The 19009-nt window shown below is 45.4% G+C and overlaps 1 protein-coding gene across 1 annotated transcript in view; it reads left to right on the forward strand.

Annotated features, from left to right (window-relative positions):
• Positions 1-503: 503 nt before the first annotated feature.
• LOC147010884 (ataxin-2-like) overlaps positions 504-19009 on the forward strand; it is a 269821-nt gene continuing 251315 nt past the window's right edge. Inside the window, exon 1 of the mRNA XM_085858770.1 lies at positions 504-523. The gene's annotated coding sequence lies outside the window, so the exon portion shown is untranslated. The remainder of the gene's footprint in view (positions 524-19009) is intronic.

Consider the following 19009-nt stretch of genomic DNA (forward strand, 5'->3'; position numbering starts at 1 on the left):
TACACAACAATAACAAAGAAAAAGATTATGGTTTAATAGCAAAAAAAGCATGCTCGAAATAAGATTCATTCTTTGCTATAAAAGTAACCATTAACCATTCAGGTCCACACAGCAACTCCAGTTCTTCTTTCACAGCACGACGCTCACCAAACTGTCTATTTCTCCCACACAATCCTTTCTTCCTGTCCTCTCTGCCTTGCCTTGGCTTTCAAACCTGACTCGTCATCGTCATGTGGCATCACGACTCCCTGTTTGGATGATGCCAGATGCCCACGTGTTGCTTTTCAGGAACATAGCGAATCTGCCGCTGCGAAACCGGGACTCGCCAAGGTTAGTGATCACGTGGTTCGCTTTCACGAGGACGTCTGACTGGACAGGGTTTGTGATCACGTGGTTCGCTTTCACGAGGACGTCCCACATGGAGAGGGTTCGTGATCACGTGGTTCGCTTTCACGAGGACATCTGACTGGACAGGGTTTGTGATCACGTGGTTCGCTTTCACGAGGACGTCTGACTGGAGATGGTTTGTGATCACATGCATCCCATGTCTCGCACCAGCTGGTATCTTGTTAGTATTTTATTTTTAATTAGTCTAACACTGAAAAACAAGGGATTTCCCTTGGCATGAGATTTCTGCTGATATCCTAAATTTAATGTCATTATTCACGGCGGTGTTTGTTGCGCTACTCCTCCTACAGTTGGGTGTTTTTAGCGGCGCGTCTCGAATGCTGGTTCTTCTTCTTCCCCTTCTTCCTCTTTTTCCTCTTTTTCCTCTTCTTCTTCTTCTTCTTCTTCTTCTTCTTCTTCCAAAACCTTTATGACTCGGCTCTTGGACACATTTGTCCTTGTTATCTTTGGCGGAGAAGAGGAAGGGATGCAAATTCTCCATGTCAATGTGTATTGTGCAGCGCTGCCTTCAGGTGGGGGAGTGTATTACAAGGCCTCACCCTTTCCAGTGCAGTATTCCTGTCCCCACGTTTTCCAGTGCAGTGAGGTGTTTTGAAATTTAAGCGGTATGTCTTTGCTTCATGGAGGTAACCAGGGCGATTTTTTTTTTTTTTTTTTGCGAATACAGAGCTGTCAGTTGCTTATACACCGCCCAAATAAAGGTATGCGTCAGAAAAACGTGTTGCATGCTTGGAACAAGATCACCCGTAAGGCAGGTATTCTGCGAGTGATGCGTAATTTCAATTCTGGACAAACTTATTAAACTGGTTGTGAATTTCGCCCCCTCCACCCCACACAACCCAGGACCCAAGGGAAAATGCCCCCCTCTGCTGCACCCCTCACAGTGAGTACGCCATTGGCTTGGGGGCCCATTTCCATAACTGATAACCGTCACAATATATACATATATGTACATACATACTGTATATATATATATATATATATATATATATATATATATATATATATATATATATATATATATATACATACATACACTACCGGTCAAAAGTTTGAGAACACCCCCATTTTTCCAGTTTTTTCTGAAATTTTTTCAATGTACTCTGAAATGAAAGCATAGAATAAACTAGAGGGGGAGCACTCGGTAGAGTGCAAAACCTCCGCCACCAATACTGCTGGGTCACTTAAGTGAACCTGATATCCTATTCATTGTAGGTCAAAACGGAGCAGACTCTACTGAACCACGATTGAATAAACGAAACTAGATCAACGCGCATGTAGAAATGCGCAAAAAAAAAATCGAAATTTTTTTTGAAAACAAAGTTGCAAAATTTGTTTTTTTTCTGTCTAACATATTTTTTTGTGGGGGGGGGGGTTGGAAATCACTAAAAACATGTAGAAATGCAAAAAAAAAAATTCAAATATTTTTCAAATAAAATCGAATTTATTTTGAAAAAAAGTTGCAAATTTTTTTTTTTTTTATTGGAAATCACTTAAAACATGTAGAAATGCAAAAACAAAAATTCAAATATATTTTTTAAAATGGCCGCCATAGCGGCCATATTGGACTTTGGACCAAGTCCAAAATCTAATGGCATGATCCTTGGACCATACCTAATCCCCCCACCAAGTTTCGTCGAAATCCGTCCAGGAGTTTTTCCGTAATACTGTTCACAAACAAACAAACAAACACACAGGGGTGAAAACAGTAACCTCCGTCCATCTTCGATGGCGGAGGTTAATAAACAATTGCAGATAAAAAAAATAAATCATGGAATCGTTTTGTTGAACAAAATTTAATCTAAATTTTTGACTCATTAAAGTAGCCACCTTTTTCAGATATCACAGCCGAACATACTCGTGGCATTCTTTCTCCAATGGAAATCAAACATTGTTCGGAAGGTTCTTCCCAACACTGTTGCAGAAGTTCCCACATAAGTGTTGCACTTGTAGGTTGCTTTGCTTTCACCCTTCTGTCCAGTTCATCTCAAACCAGCTCGATGGGGGTTTAAGTTTGGAGACTGTGCTGGCCATTCCATGATTTGAAGCCTACCATCTTGTTCTTTTCTTCTAAGGTAGTTCTGACATCGCCTGTAGGTATGTTTTGGGTCATTATCTTGCTGTAGGATGAACCCCTGACCAACTAGGCGTAGACCAGAGGGTATTGCATGGCGCTGCAAAATGCTGTGATAGCCCTTTTGGTTCAGGGTACCAGTCACTCTGTGTAAGTCGCCGACTGGATCCAGCAAAAGAGCCCCAGATCATCATGCTTCCTCCTCCATGTTTGACAGTTGGTGTCACACACTGAGGAACCATCCTTTTGCCTACTTGACGGCATACAAAAACCCTGCGTGATGAACCAAAGATTTCAAATTTTGATTCATCAGTCTATAAGACCTTCTTCCAGTTTTCAGTAGTCCACTGGCAGTGCTTCATTGCCCAGGCAAGCTGCTTTTTTCTTATTTTACCATCTTACCAATGGCTTTCTTCCTGCCACTCAATCTGTCAAACCTGCAGCTCGAAGTCTTCTCTTCACAGTTGAAACTGAGACTTCCTTACCTCGACCAGTGTTTCGCTGTGCTTGAAGCTGCTGTCCGATGAACTGCCTATCACGCAAGTTGTTGACTCTCAGAAACTTGTCTTCTGATTGTGTTGTGGCTTTGGGTCTGCCAGACCTCTTCCTGTCAGAATTTCCTCCAGTTTCCAAGTGCCTTTTGATTGTGTAGGAAACTGTACTCACTGACACCTTGGCTCGCTTTGCAATTTCTCCAAAGGAAAGACCTACACTTTTAAGGGTTATAATGGCCTGTCTGTCTTCCTTTGTTAGTTGTCTTTTTCTCGCCATTATGATGGCAATATACTACTTCCTGCAGTGCAATATTGTCCAAATAATGCTTCAGAGGGTGCAGCAACACAGTCTGTTCCAACACTGCTTTTATACAGACAGAAGGTTTGCAACTAATCAACAAAAGTTGGCACACCTTTAGGAATTGGTTGCATCATCTTTCAAGGCTTAATTTACTTCCATTGCTGCAGAACAGCTGCAGTTGGTAATCCATCAGTTGTTCCCTGAAAATGGCCTTTTTTAACAACTGAAATTTACATTATTTTTCAGTTTTTGGAACCTAAACTGTTTTTTTTTTTTTACTTCTGGCAGTTTACCGCTTAGCTTTGTTCCATTTCAGGTTATTCACTGGACTTGAACTGCTTAAATGTCAGTAAAAACTGGAAAAATAGGGGTGTTCTAAAACTTCTGACCGGTAGTGTACATACATACTGTTGCGGGCCGGGTATCGGGGGAGAAGACGACTGGGGGGGGGGTGCGGGGGGGGGAAGCTATCTCGGCTTCCACCAGACTCCCCGGAATTGTAGGCCGTCGCATAGCGATAATTCCGTGATGCGGCGGGTCACTTAACCGACCGTGGACGCCAATAACTCAACCGTGTGACCTAGGGTCCTCCCGTCTATGGGTTAATCGGGTTACCTAATTAATCACATGATTTAATTACTGGGGAACATGCCCTCGGTATGCCTTGTCCGAATCGGATCACTCTACTGGACCAGATCACTTTACTGGATCGGATGCAGCTGAGTGACAATGCCAATGACGTACTGGCTAAAAGGAACGGGTTGTTGGGAATAAGGTCCCGCTAAACTAGGATTCGGACCATGCTGGATCAATGGAAGAAAAGACAAAAACGAGCAGGGAACATTCCTAATAATGATTTATTACAATGGGCAAGGAAAGGTATGTGGCACGATCATGATTTATTGGGGTGTGTTGTGCAGAGATAAGGGAGAGAGAGGTGTGGAGCAGCAAATAAACAGGCAACTTACAAAAGGGGACACAGAGCAGACTCAACGCGAAAGTAATAATAATAATAATAATAATAATAATAATAATCACAATAATGATCCTCTGCAGTCTTACCTAAGCAGACAGGCCCCAGGACACACACACACACACACACACACACACACACACACACACACACACACACACACACACACACACACACACACACACACACACACACACACACACACACACACACACACACACACACACACACACACACACAGAAAACCCGATGAAGAGGGAGTGTTGGAACAAGAAGGGAGAGGAGTTGAGGCTGTGATCTCGGTATCTTTGTTTTTTTTGGTTGCACGACGCGACACCAATACGTTTAGGGGGGGGGTGCTCCGTGGTGCGGTACCCGACAGCTGGCGCATCATCTCTGGCTTCAGCAGCGCGTGTAGAGACCGTGTTCGTGAAGGAAGGGCTTGAGTGGAGAAGGGGTGGAGTCCAGGCAGCAGGAGGCGGGTCGTGCAGAGAGACGAGGGCGAGGTGAGAGAGGCAGAGTCCGATTGGCCCCGACCCCTCACGTGGCCCGCCAAATTTGACCGGAAACTGCCTCACTTCGTTTCCGGCAAGGTCATCCCAGACAGCGAACATATTTCGCTCCGACCCCACGACATGACACGAATCGCCCACACCGAAATTGGCACGCGAATCGTCCCGCAAAAACCCCCGGGCCATGCCCTGGCGACCGACCGAGGGTCCCGCATGCCCGCTCGGGCGTCCGACCAGCGCTGATCAACGCGCCCGCTCCGCGCTTGCCAACGCGGCCTACACTGCACAACACTCCCCGGCTCGATCGCAGCTTTGCTGGCCGTAGAGACGAGAAGACGTCCACAATCCGTGGGGAATCCGCTGCTGCCAGTGAGGGCTGAAGGTACATTGTTTTAGACAAATCCATGCATGTTTCGTGAGCGGCGTACATGTCTGCCTTTGTGCACATTCTATACAGTGCACGGGGTTCGGCCATTATGCACGTGGCCAGCGCCCACCTCCGCACGACTCTGTGCGCGGGGCGAATACCAATATGTGTCAAATATTTGGTTGAAAAGGAATGCGCCGCTTCTTACTTCACACACTCGTATCCCACCCAACGTGGCATGGAGTCGCCTTTATCGGCCTCCGTACGCGTTTCGTGCAGTGTGGGCGTCATGCTGGCTGTGTTTCCTGTGTTGTGAAAAACACCATTCGTGCAGCCTCTTCAGAGATATTCATTCGTACGCCGTTTTTATGCAACCGGCAATCTTCCCCAGATCATCGGAAGCTCGAGTCGATAATCTCGCACTGCCAAGTGCACTGTATGTCTCGCGGCACACATTGGGTTTCGGGCTCGCTTGGGAACGAGGGCTCTGCGCCGTTAATTTCCTCGCAGCGGCGCCGCACGCGCTGGCCTCCATCAGGACCCACCTCACAGCGAAGGTGTATGTAGCTCAGATTTACCTCAGGAATAATCAGAAAAGTAGAAATGAAATGAAAAAATAATGATGTAAACAAACCTAGCTATGAGATCATCGCAACGCACTCCCTTGTTGACCCGCTAGACAAAAGGAAAGGGACTATCTACATGTATAAATAATGGAATGACTGTCTTGGGCCCACTATCTGTTGGATGCATGCGGTTCCAAGAACCGAAACAATACATACATACGCAAACAGGCTCGGACACCAATCGACATCAAGTCATCACCCCCAGGAACCAGTGATGCCAAGAATCAGGTACGCCAAGAGCCAGGTACCGAGCAGAACCAGCAGGAACGGCCCAACCGCCACCAACCGCCAGGAGCTATCCGAAGGTGTTACTAATGGTCAGGAGCTGTAACTAACAGCCAGGAGCTGTCAGGAGCCATAACCAATGGTAAGGAGCTGTAACCAATGGGCAGTAGCTGTAAGGAACCGTCAGGAGCTGTCACCAACTGTCAGGAAGGCGGTCCTCCCGTCCTTTTTAAAGGCGACCAGTGTGGGTGGAGCCTCAAGCAGACTTCAGCCAAATCCAGCTTGCGTATTGGCGCATTGCTGCACGTGACCTCCAACCATCAACCCCGTGATCATTCCTTCCCACCATCAAACAAGATGCAACTACCATTTAACACTGGCCGATGTCGATGATTTGAAGATGTCGATGACGCGCTCATCATCTGGTTTCGGCAAATGTCGGCTCAGCCAAATATTCGGTTTCGGCCGATTCGGCGAAATATTCGGTTTCGGCCGATACTGTCTTTCGGTGGAGGATTGCCCAGACAACATCATGGAATACAATGAGCGGTTTGAGTCCTTTCTCATGCACCAGATGCCCAAGAGTTTGAGGCAGTCAAACATAACGGATTACTTCGCGAAGGAGTAAAGGATTGATCGAGCTTAGTGTTGAAGTCCGATCATGGTTTTATATTGGCTTGTTTTGTACATTACCGCACTCACTTACACATAGGCATTGAGTTTTTGTTTTCACCCCTTTCTGTCTGTCCTTTCACAAAACAGATTGATCCGATCATCACCATGATGACTGTGTGTCATGTAATTTGTCACCATACCATCACCGATGGTATATGAGTTGTCTTACAGTTGTTCATTATCTTTACTTTTGATAAACTGATTCATGAATTCCATCTTTGCTTGATCACTTTCCAACTCACCAATGAACCCCCACCTATGCCCCGAGGATTGTGTTTTCCTTTTGGTACAATAGCCGGCTCTCCCACATACGTGTCCAGGCCACGCGCGACTTCATCCTTCACCGCACAGTCATCATGAATGTTCGCATACGCGAAAGTCATCACATTTCTAAGTCGTCACTTTTTTCTCGGTCCCGATGGTGACGACTTACGCCTAGTCTACTGCACTATATTGCACTATAAAATATAAAAAAACGTATTATGGGTACTGACCTATGATGATGATGATGATGATAGCTGTGCAGTACTGATGACGATGAAGATGACGATGATGAGATGAATGTAGGACTGCACAGCCAAGAAGAGCATTAAATCTCTTCTACTGGAGGCGCCTCTTCATCTTTGAAAACCCGCGATGTAGTGAAGCCACGAAAAGTGAACCGCGATATAGCGAGGGAGCACTGTATATATATATATATATATATATATATATATATATATATATATATATATATATATATATATATATATATATATATATATATATATATATATATATATATATATATATATATATATTAATATTTCCGCACGCCCCTTTCTTTGTTCCACCATCAGATTTTTGTAACTGCATGAAATGAAACAAGATTTGGCACATATACTAATGATATTATTGTCTTCCTTAATCGGCCCCTCAAAATTCGTTTTGATGCATTTTCACAAACTCCAACGGATTCCATTCAAATTCGGTACGATTATGGCTTTTGGTCCAGCTTAGGTCATTGGCTATAAATTTTTCCATAACACTTCCGATATTCGAAAAAAATCGATAAATCGATATCCCTTATGGGATTTTCCATTCAAATCCACTCAAGTTTAAGGCCTACAGGGGACGCAAATATCTACTTTGCCCTGGGCGCTGTTTACCTCCGCTATGCCAAGCTGTTAGGGTTTGGGTTAGTGTTAGGGATTGGGTTAGTGTTTGGTTAGCTACCCTAACCCTAACAGCTAACCCCTAACCGCTAACAGCTATTCAGGAAATTTGCAAGAAAGCCCGGGCAACACCGGGCTTTATTGCCAGCCTGAGCAACGCCGGGCATTACTACTAGTTTATATATATATATATATATATATATATATATATATATATATATATATATATATATATATATATATATATATATATATATGTATATACAGATGTTTGGTACAACAGAACTTTAATATGGATACAAAGAAACACGACATAATAGTGACCGAAGCTTTTTGTGCTGTAATCTTCAGGGTTAAAATCGCAGCAAGTGAAGAAGGAAGTGAAGGTGTGTGCTTTATACGCAGGTCTCAATAAGGTAGACGCTGATGGCTTCAACCGTAATGACGTCACGGTTAATCCGAACACCCATTGGTCGGCTCATCATCTTCACCTCGAGTGCCCATTGGCTGGAGCAGAGTTCGTTGATGATTGACGTTTGCAACCACATCTGGAGAGAGGGGGGATGGGTTTCCCCTAAGGTCCATTCACCATTTGTTACCGTACTTCCCTTGATCTTTCCATGCTGAAAGACACAGAGATCGTACAAATTCCTTTTGACGACATAATATTGGATCGGTGGTAAGGATGAAGGTTGCTTCCAACATACATAAATGAAACGAGCTCTGATCTTGGCTCAATATCCTGAACATATCTGCATTGTACTGGTCTGCACAGATAGGGTTGGCAACCAGGTTCTGTGCAATGGCAGATGAAGCAGGTACAGTGGTCGGTGGTTGCTGGATATTTCTCCATGCTCACACTGGTTGTGTTCTAACCCTCACAATCTTTCTTCGAATCACCAAGGAGACGTGTTGTTTGATCCGATCAGCCAATCTTAGTGTTGTGCGGCCCACGTACCGAGCTTCACATCAGCACTTAAACTCATAAATAACATTGCTGGTTTGTGAGGTGGGTAGCACATCCTCATTGACTGACGTCAGCAAACGGCGAGAGGTAAAGATTACTCGGGGTTGCACAACCAGAAACGTGTTGGACACAATATGTTTGATTTGTACTTCAAACCTTCGTGATGATTGCCCTTTCCAGGGCATCCTGATATAGACTGGACATTTGTCCGGACCAATCTTCCGATATTTTGTCGTGTTTCGAAACTTGTGCACGTATCTCTTAACTATATGCTCAGGATAACCATTCTCACTGAGTATATTCATGATTTTGTCAATTTCAGCAGGAAGATTACAAGGTGAACAAATCCTCTGTGCTCTGTTAACCAGGATATTGATCAAGGCAATTTTGTTTCTCGTGGAGCTGTAGGAGTCCCAGCGAGTATACTGCCCTGTGAAAGTCGGCTTCCTGTAGACGGATGTTGTGAAACCAAGGTTTGATCTATCAACCAACAGGTCCAAAAACGGTAACGTGTTTGACGATTCCAGCTCCATGGTAAACTTCAGCGCTGGATGGAGAGTGTTGAGCGATGCCTGGAAATTGTCACATGCCATCCGAGACTCAAACAAAGCAAAAATGTCATCAACATACCGATAGTATACGATGGGGGAATCGACCCCTTGCCGACCAGTCAGTTTCAGCATGGAAAGATCAAGGGAAGTACAGTAACAAATGGTGAATGGACCTTAGGGGAAACCCATCCCCCCTCTCACCAGGATATGGTTGCAAACGTCAATCATCGACGAACTCTGCTCCAGCCAATGGGAGCGCGAGGTGAAGATGATGAGCCGACCAATGGGCATTCAGATTAACCGTGACGTCGTTATGGTTGAAGCAATCAGCATCTACTTTATTGAGACCTGCGTATAAAGCACACACCTTCACTTCCTTCTTCACTTGCTGCGATTTTTACCCTGAAGAGTGCAGCACGAAAAGCTTTGGTCACTATTATGTTGTGTTTCTTTGTATCCATGTTAAAGTTCTGTAGTACCAAACATCTGTTTGTTTATCTTAAACGACGCTACTCCCAATGTCAAGTTGAGCAGCTTTATGGCATGGTTCGGCTTAATGGTAAGTGTCTTTCAGGTAAATTATCCGAGAGGTGTTTCTGGGCTTGTCTGTGGCACAACGTGATCCCAGGCTTTATACCAAAGCGCATTATCAGTTCTAAAATGAAGCACAGCACGACAGTGGAGCGGATGTTTATTCTGGATGAGATCAGTGCTTGAATCGCACACAGTCCGCGCTACGTCGCGTCCGACGCAATGCCTGGAACGAAGCACGTGGTTTCATGTCGCTGTGTGACACAATCCGGTTATGTTGATATATTGCAGCGATTGACCAACGTGCAAAGATGGCGGCGCAGAAGAAATGTGATCGTACAATCGACTGGTTGAAGGTGAAACGATTCGATTCCCTGATCAAAGGCTCATCCCAGCACGTACTCAATAAATCGGATTATAAGCTGTCTGACACGGAAAGGTTCGCGTTGGCGCACGGTTTTAACTTTGGCATTCCCAACCAGAATATCAAGAGGGAAGACATTTTTGCCGAGTTTGAACTCCTGTATGCTCAACTATCAACGCATCAGGCTGTGTCAAACAAAGCAGACCAAGCGCTGAGGGTTAGACTATCAGACCTCGCGCATGCGTACTCTGGAATCCCAAATGACATCGCGGATTTTCACATGCAACGGGATGTTCTCTTGGCAATACAAGGATTGAGGAGGAATGCTGCCATTCACATCTGCAAACCGGATAAAGCCACCGGAGTGGTAATCATGAATAAGATTGATTACATTGACAAGATGATGGACATCCTGAAAGACGAAACCAAATTTAAATGTCTGGGCGGTGTAACGGAACATGATCGCACGCCTCAGGTGGAAGGTCAGATCGTCAAACGACTCTTGCAGCTTCTCAAATGTGGGGAACTATCAAAGGAGGTGTACTACAGAATTAAACCTGTTAGAGCCCAATGTCCAAGAATGTACGGCCTGCCGAAGATTCACAAGGATAATATCCCTCGAAGACCGATATGGTCCGTGGTGTGATCAGCACATGAACTTGCCAAGTGGTTGGGAGAGGTACTGCAACCAGTATTGGATTCACTTTATCATTTCGTCGTGAAGGATTCCTTCACATTTGCAGAATCAATTAGAGCTGAAACACCGACAAGTGAGGACAACATAATGGCATCCTTTGATATTGTTGCGGTTCTCGGAACCACATGCATACAACAGAAAGTTGTCCCGAGTCAGTTATGCCATTAATATACGTGCAGATAGACCCCTTCCTTTTTGTGTAGTGGGAGGACAAGGGAGTGCGTTGCGATGGTCTATTAGTTAGGATTATTAAATCATTTTTCCCTTTTATTTTATTCCCACCATTTCTTTTCTGAGTAAATCTGCCTCGTTTGCCCCTCGTCTCGCTTACCACAGCATGAGAACCCACGGTACCCTCCCCAACGATCGCTTCTGAGGCAAAATCGCAACGTGCACTATGGAGTAGACTGGTGCTTTGAGCTTCCACCGTCTACCCGAGGCCAGACATGTGCGGCGTGTAACGTACACTTTTGCACCTAGGTGGGCAGGCTATACCGGCGTCTGGCCGAAACCCGGCCCAGGATGGCAGACCACGTGAGGGGTCGGGGCCAGTCGGAGCGCCGACTCAGGCGATGATGTCTGATTTGGCATGGCCCTCCCCCGACCTCCGGGCTCTATAAAACGCGGAGAAATCCTCCGTGTAGTAGTTGTGTGTGTTCGGTGCGGAGTGTTCCTGCTACTTGACTCTGCCCACATCTCGCCTCGACGGCCCACCTTCTGTTCCTCGTCTCCGCACACACAACCTCGCTTCCTGCTTCTCGACCAAGCCTCCTGCCTGGTCCCGCCTACTGCTCCACCCTCACCCTCTGGACTCCTCCCTTCTCCACTCAAGCTCCTCCTGTTCAGAACACGATCTCCACACGTGTGGTTGTGGCCAGAACAATGCGGCTATTGTCGGGTACCACACCACAGAGCATCCCTCCCCTGAAACACCCAGGTACGGAAAACTATAACCTCAACCCCCTCCCTCCCTGGCTGCAAAAGTCCTTTTTATCATTGGGGTTTCTTCTTTTTCTGTGTGTGTGTCTGTTAAGTAAGCCTGTAGAAGATCTTTTATTGTTGTTACTGTGAATAATCTTGTGTCAAGTCTGCACTGTTCCACAAATTCCACAAGCCACATGCTTTTCCTCACTTGCTGTAAATAAATAATTGTTGGAGAAATGTTCCCAGCTCGCCCTTGTCTTTTCCCTCATTGGTCTAGCATGGTTCAAATCCAGGTTTAGCCGGGTCTTTATTCCCAACGGTCCGTTCCTTCTAGCCGGTACGTCCTTGGCAGTGTCGCTCGGCTGCATCTGATCCGGAAAGGTGATCCGATCCGGTTCGGACAAGGCGTACCAAGGGCGTGGTTCCCAGGTGGGTAAACCGCGTGGTTAATTAGGTAACCCGATTCCATAGACGGGAGGACCCTAGGTCACGAGGTTGAGTTATTGGTGTCCACGGTCGGTCAAGCGACCCGCCGCCTCACGGAATTATCCGTGAGCGACGGCCTACAATTCCGGGGAGTCTGGTGGGAATCGACGTAGCTTCCCCCACCTAGTGGTCTTTTTACCCGACCCCGCCGGCCCGCAACAATATTAAAAGCTTGTTCACGAATGTACCATTGACGGAGACGATTGAGATATGCGCACATTTGCTGTATCACACTGATCTGGAACAACCGATGATCTCGGAACACGTCTTTTTGAATGAATGAACACAGTAACAAGGGAGGTGGAATTGGGTTTTATCAACATGATGTATGTTCAAACGGACGGTGTGGCCATGGATTCTCCATTAGGCCCAGCTCTTGCAAATATCTTTGTAGGCTATCATGAAATGCAGAAACTGACTGGTCGGCAAGGGGTCGATTCCCCCATCGTATATTATCGGTATGTTGATGACATTTTTGCTTTGTTTGAGTCTCGGATGGCATGTGAGAATTTCCAGGCATGGCTCAACACTCTCCATCCAGCGCTGAAGTTTACCACGGAGCAGGAATTGTCAAACACGTTACCGTTTTTGGACGTGTTGGTTGATAGATCCAACCTTGGTTTCACAACATCCGTCTACCAGAAGCCGACTTTCACAGGGCAGTATACTCGCTGGGACTCCTACAGCTCCACGAGAAAGAAAATTGCCTTTATCAATATCCTGGTTAACAGAGCACAGAGGATTTGTTCACCTTGTAATCTTCCTGCTGAAATTGACAAAATTATGAATATGCTCGGTGAGAATGGTTATCCTGAGCATATAGTTAAGAGATACACACACAAGTTTCTAAACACGACAAAAGATCGGAAGATTGGTCCGGACAAATGTCCAGTCTATATCAGGATGCCCTGGAAAGGGCAATCATCACGAAGGTTTGAAGTACAAATCAAAGATATTGTGTCCAACACGTTTCTGGCTGTGTAACCCCGAGTAATCTTTACCTCTCGCCGTTTGCTGACGTCAGTCAACAAGGATCTGCTACCCACCTCACAAACCAGCAATGTTATTTATTAGTTTAAGTGCCAATGTAAAGCTCGGTACGTGGGCCGCACAACACTAAGATCGGCTGATCGGATCAAACAACACATCCCCTTGGCAATTCGAAGAAAGATTGTGAGGGTTAGAACACAACCAGTGTGAGCATGGAGAAATATCCAGCAACTACCGGCCACTGTACCTGCTTCATCTGCCATTGCACAGCACCTGGTTGCCAACCCTATCTGTGCAGACCAGTACAATGCAGATATGTTCAGGATGTTGAGCCGAGGTCAGAGCTCGTTTCATTTATATATGTTGGAAGCAACCTTCATCTTTACGACCGATCCAATATTATGTCGTCAAAAGGAATTTGTACGACTACTGTGTCTCTTTCAGCATGGAAAGATCAAGGGAATTACAGTAACAAATGGTGAATGGACCTTAGGGGAAACCCATCCCCCCTCTCTCCAGGATGTGGTTGCAAACGCCAATCATCGACGAACTTTGCTCCAGCCAATGGGAGCTCGAGTTGAAGATGATGAGCCTACCAATGGGCGTTCAAATTAACCGTGACGTCCTTACGGTTGAACAAATCAGCGTCTCCCTCATTGAGACCTGCGTATAAAGCACACGCCTTCACTTCCTTCTTCACTTGCTGCGAATTTTACCCTGAAGAGTGCAGCACGAAACGCTTCGATCACTATTATGTCGTGTTTGTTTGTATCTATATATATATATATATATATATATATATATATATATATATATATATATATATATATATATATATATATATATATATATATATATATATATATATATACTAGCATATACCCGTGCTCCGCATGGAGTTGAATGGGTGGCAAAAGGTGGATGAGGCATAATAGTTGATGTTATGGGAAGCTGGGGAGGGTGTCATTCGGGATGTAATGCACTATGGTTTCCTGTCCTTAGTTTTCTAAAGGACCTCCCTGTAGATGACATTTTGGGTGAGTGTCTTGTTGCTGAATAGTCCTTGTGAGGAATTATTGTCCACTTTGATAGATATATAGGAGTAACCTCTTGCACGTGAAAATGCAACATATAGTTGGCCATGGGAGAACACATGGAATGGGAGGTATATTCCGAGTTTGTCAAATGTTTGGCCCTGGGATTTGTTTATGGTCATCGAGTAATGCGAGTCTGACTGAAAATTGCATCCTCTGCAGTGTGACTGGAAGGTTGGCGTCTGATGGGGAAAATTTAACATGATAAAGGCCTAGCCCTTGACTGAACAGGAGCAGTGGAGGGTGACCGATATAATCAGAATGCAAATTTCAATGAACGGCACTTTTTGGCGCACATCCGATGATCGAACACCGCTTGGACGCTTTAATTTGAAGATCACCCACGCAAGACACAACACAGGTAACGATGGCGGTTGATATTGACAATGAATGTAATGAACGGCAGTTGTTTGGGTGCATCCGACAATCAAACACCTTTTTTAATTTGAACAGTTAGCACACACGCATTCAAGGTACAGAATCTATTGTCGGACACCGCACTTTCGAAGAACAAAGAAAAGAAGAGAATCCGGGCAATGAAGGGATGACCTCATACCCGTTCCCTGGTTCCCCCTACCTTCACATTATAGCCTTTGATGTTATCTGGACGTAGGCCAATTGCAACATATTTTCGGGTGTTTTTAATATGTACGTTGGATTTCAGACACAAATTGACAGTCTGAGAGGGCGTATTCAGTCCGGGAAGTACGTTGGATTTCAGACACAAATTGAGTCGAAGAGGGCGTGTTCAGTACAGTAAGGCGCCAATTGGGGTACATCATGTTGGCAGAGCTCTGGCGCTCATCGTTCCCTTCCTTCCACGCTGATTTTTAAAACATGACAACCATTGCTGATGTTCTGAGCTATACTATTTATTATCAGTTGTGTTTATGTTCAGTGTTTGATGCAATGAGTACTCCTTTACTCGAGTTCATATTTTTTGGATAGACGGCAGCACTTACCGGACAGCAGTTCAGCGATGGCGACCGAACGGGAATAAATGCGGCCGTCGATGGGTTGAAAATCTTGTTGAAGCCACGTTGTTATCCAATTCCAGCTTAGAAACCTAGTGCATTGTCTTCGTCACATTAAGAAACCCCAGTATATGGGAAATGAGCACATTCCTGCCAGCGGTTTTGGAGGAGAAACGTCAAAATACGTGCAGACGTTAACAGAAATAATATATTTTTTAAAATAAATCTTTACTTTAAATACAATGTTTCTTGTTCCATTTTTTGTGTCAAATTTACCTTCTGAGGAAGTCAGCATGTGCAGAAGAGGGTTTTACATTGCAGACGCTGATTTTGAGGAGTGGCATTACGCCTCTCGGTGGTGACGGTCTGTCGACGACAGATGTAATGACGTCAGCGAATGACCGATGATGTCATGACGGAATTACGCCTGTCAGCGGTGACGTCACACGTCGCCATGCAAACGAATGTAAAAATTAGAAAATCGCCAAAAAATTCCCAAACGTCTACGTCTGGCGCGATATCACATAGACCACAGAGCCCATGCTGTTCATTAAACCACAGAGCATCCGCATGCCGAAGGTGGTGACAATCCGTCCGGCAGTTTTGGAGGAGATACGTCAAATTACACGCAGCCTAACACTATATATATATATATATATATATATATATATATGTATATATATATATATATATATATATATATATATATATATATATATATATATATATATATATATATATATATATATATATATATAAATAAATATATATATCTATATATATATATATATATATATATATATATATATATATATATAGTGTTACGGGTAAGCCTGGTGTTGGCGCAGTGGTTAGGGCAGCGGTTTGGGATCCAAGAGGTCCTGAGTTCAAGTCCCGTTGAGCCACTGAATTAATACACCAGGGGGTTGACTCAGCCTGTCATCCTTCTGAGGTCGGCGAAATGAGTGCCAGTATACTGGGCCGGTGTATACCCCGGTTAAAATAGGTGTACCATATCCCTCTGTCGTAAGAGGCGACCAGGGTTGTGTCAGGAAGGGCATCCGGCGTAAAACATGTGCCAAATCACTATGCGGATCATACGGATGATCCGCTGTGGCGACCCCTAACGGGAGCAGCCGAAAGAAGAAGAAGAAGAAGAAGAAGATAGTGTTATGGCTGTGGAAATTCGCAAATCACCATTCAGGTCCCGTAGGTGAGATAACTCTAAGTACATGTGTAGTTAGCCCCAAACCCGTTGTTTAGAGGGAATTTATGTGATTCATTCGGGCTGCGACGCTTTGAGATAGCCGTTTTTCTGTTCTATCTTTATTTTGAACCGCCATAACCATCAAACCACCACTGCAAAACCCTCCACCACCCTCACCTCTCTCCTTCTACGGCCATTCCCGCACCACCTGTGAACACTGAGCGAGGGGCTGTCTTGGGCTTGTTCAAGCGAAACGCACCGAGCCGCGAGTGCAAATAGCGGCCTTTCCGAGGGAAAATTCGGATCAAGAATGCTACACGCCCACTTCTGATCCGTCCAATCATCAAGCGCGGAGCGGCTTGGCCCCGCCTCCAGGCACGTCTGTATGAAATCGAAATATGCAAATTCTAGGATCAGGGGAGGTTCACGCCCACTTTTCCTCTGTCCAATGGGCGAGCGTGGCTCCGCCCCCGAGCTCATCCTGATCCGGAAATTTGCATATGGGTTCTCCTGCCGGCCTATAAAATGCCGAGCGCAAGGCGAATCGTGGCAGAGAGTTTTGGCAGAGTCAGTTTTGGCGGCAGAGAGTTTTGGGGCAGAGAGGTTTGGCAGAGGCAAAGTCAGTTTGGAAGAGTCATCGGGCGGAGTGTGGCAGCGGCAGAGTGTGGCAGAGAGTGGAGTCGGGAGGCGAAGGCATCGAGTTGGGTTCTGCAGTCGGCAGAGGAGAGTTGTGGGAAGAGGCCAAGGAGTTCGGGTCTGAGGCGAGAAGGACGGCGGTCGGCGACGAGGTCGCGGCGGGAGATCGCTCGTCGCGGGACCCAAGCCAGCCAGCCATTCTCCCTCCCCCAGAGCATCAACAATTCCCCCTTTTCCCCCGCGCTGAGATAGTGCAACAAAAGGGGGCCCCGTTCCCACCCCACTCCAAACGTCGTGCCAACGAAACCCGCGAAGGAGCACGGAGTCGGGGCACAGCCACGCGCCACGTCTGCCAACGCGCCACGAGGACGCGGGTGGGACCCACCCGGTCTTGCGGACCTGACCGCTCCTTCAGGTCCCGCGCACATAGTGGCCTACAGGCCCGCCTGCCCTCTTGTCCATGAGGGTGGCTTCTTTCCTTTGCTTTTGAGTAAATGTGTGTGGCGCCATGTCTTGTAAAGTAGAACTGTGTAAGTGTTGCCGTGTGTACGCGTATTCGGTTGTAACTCTGCGTCGTTGTTTCTTTTCTTTTCTTTTCCTGATATAGGTGCATTCTGACTGTTTGGCTGTATATGTGTGCTTTCCGTGTGTTGCGTAATAAATGTGCATTGTGTGAACTGTTTTCCCGTTTCGCTTCGTCTTTTCTTTATTGACCCTCCATCCTGCTTCACGTAAAGGGTTCCTAGTGGGCTTAATACGCCCGATAATTAATCGGAACCGTCGAGGCCAACGATAACACCGCTCGGTTATCACTGTAGCACAGAACGGACTGCTTAAGCGGTTCGTATCCGGAGTCGGCCTGTGGCGTGGTGCGATCGCCCGGTCGACCATTCGCGCAGGTACTTAGGTAGATCGAATTTGGCAAGCGACCCTATCCCGCGCGGGTGGGCAATTGGCACGATCATGGTAAGGTTAAACCCCCACCCGTGACTAGCTCCCGGCGTTGGTCCGAGAGGGTCACGACTGAATTGTCCGTTCCGGTGGGCGAGGCGGCCGCCATTCGAGTAGAGCAGCCGATCGCACGCCGGCGGGCGCGAATTCGCAACTATATATATATATATATATATATATATATATATATATATATATATATATATATATATATATATATATATATATATATATATATATATATATATATATATATATATATATATGGGCGTCGATCACCCTTAATTTAGGCATGAAGACTTCGATATACTTGAGAGAAAATTGTTTTTTTATATATCAATACATGTGGCCGCATGGAGAGCAGCAAACACCAGGAACACCAATTTCGCAATTGAGGTAACCCGGAGAGTGCTTTGCCCGAATGGTTGAATCACTCCCTTATATATACACGGATTTATCTCCAACAAATTTCATTACATCATCGTCCTCCCTTTCATTCCAGGACCAGCTGGATTACCAGCAGGCTTATGTCCTGGCGATATATATATATATATATATATATATATATATATATATATATATATATATATATATATATATATATATATATATATATATATATATATATATATATATATATATATATATATATCTGATAAGCAAGATCAGAGGTTTTCCTCCCAGATCCTGGTACACGATGCTCCCTTGAATCACTCAAGGTTAAACCTTCCTTATCTCACACACAATGTCCCAAGCAGGAATATATTTTAATTAACTGCAGGCGAGTGAATTGAGTTGGGAAGAAACAAAGCTTTTCAGAAAAAGGTT

The sequence above is a fragment of the Eptatretus burgeri genome, chromosome 16 (genome assembly GCF_056783735.1).
Source record: "Eptatretus burgeri isolate ZD-2024b chromosome 16, Ebu_testis_v1, whole genome shotgun sequence".
NCBI classification, from domain to species: Eukaryota; Metazoa; Chordata; class Myxini; order Myxiniformes; family Myxinidae; genus Eptatretus; species Eptatretus burgeri.